We start from the raw sequence: 870 nt of genomic DNA on the forward strand, positions 1-870 counted from the left end.
CTCTCTCTCTCCCTCTCTCTCTCTCTCTCGGTCTCTCTCTCTCTCTCTCTCTCTCTCTCTCTCTCTCTCTCTCTCTCTCTCTCTCTCTCTCTCTCTCTCTCTCTCTCTCTCTCTCTCTCTCTCTCTCTCTCTCTCTCTCTCTCTCTCTCTCTCTCTCTCTCTCTCTCTCTCTCTCTCTCTCTCTCTCTCTCTGTCTCTCTCTCTCTCTTTCTCGCTCTCTCTCATCCAGTTTCTACACCTATACGTGAAATTAAGCCAAACTGCAGACAGGTTTCTTCTTAATAAATATTCTTATATCCTTATTTAAATTACGAGCACATAGCTCGGCCTGCCCACCTATGAATGTCTACGTATAGGTATATGCGTAACGAGAAAGGTGGCGACTGTAGTGTAGTAAAACAGGTCAAACAGGTTAGGAACCGCACGCCTGGCGGCCAACGCCAACGCTTCCACGCATCTGTGACGAAGCATGGTTTCTCTGAATGGAACGCGTTAACTTCGGGGCAACAGGTTCGCGGTTTGTGAAATTCATGCATGAAGATTTCGACAAACATTCCGAATCATTACGCGAGGTGAAGCAACCGCTCCCAGTCGTGAAATGTTGCGACTTGCGAGTGTACATGAAATACGCGGCGAAGGTAGAAAACGATGTTGTTACTGCGTCAGTCGAGCCGCCAAACCTGTCCAGCGAAGGCGGCTTACCGGCTAACACCGGCTAGTATTATAGGCGTAGGCCGGGTAAATATAAAGGAATATAAAGTTCCTTCTCTGGGAAGGGCGTCCGTAATCCAGGTCAATCTGAAATCTTCGGAGAGTGAACAGGCGAAAGTAGCAAAGAAGATAAATGGGAATGGGAGAGTAAAGCAAAAA

The sequence above is a fragment of the Priapulus caudatus genome, unplaced genomic scaffold, assembly GCF_000485595.1.
Source record: "Priapulus caudatus unplaced genomic scaffold, Priapulus_caudatus-5.0.1 Scaffold254, whole genome shotgun sequence".
In the NCBI taxonomy this organism is placed as follows: Eukaryota; Metazoa; Priapulida; class Priapulimorpha; order Priapulimorphida; family Priapulidae; genus Priapulus; species Priapulus caudatus.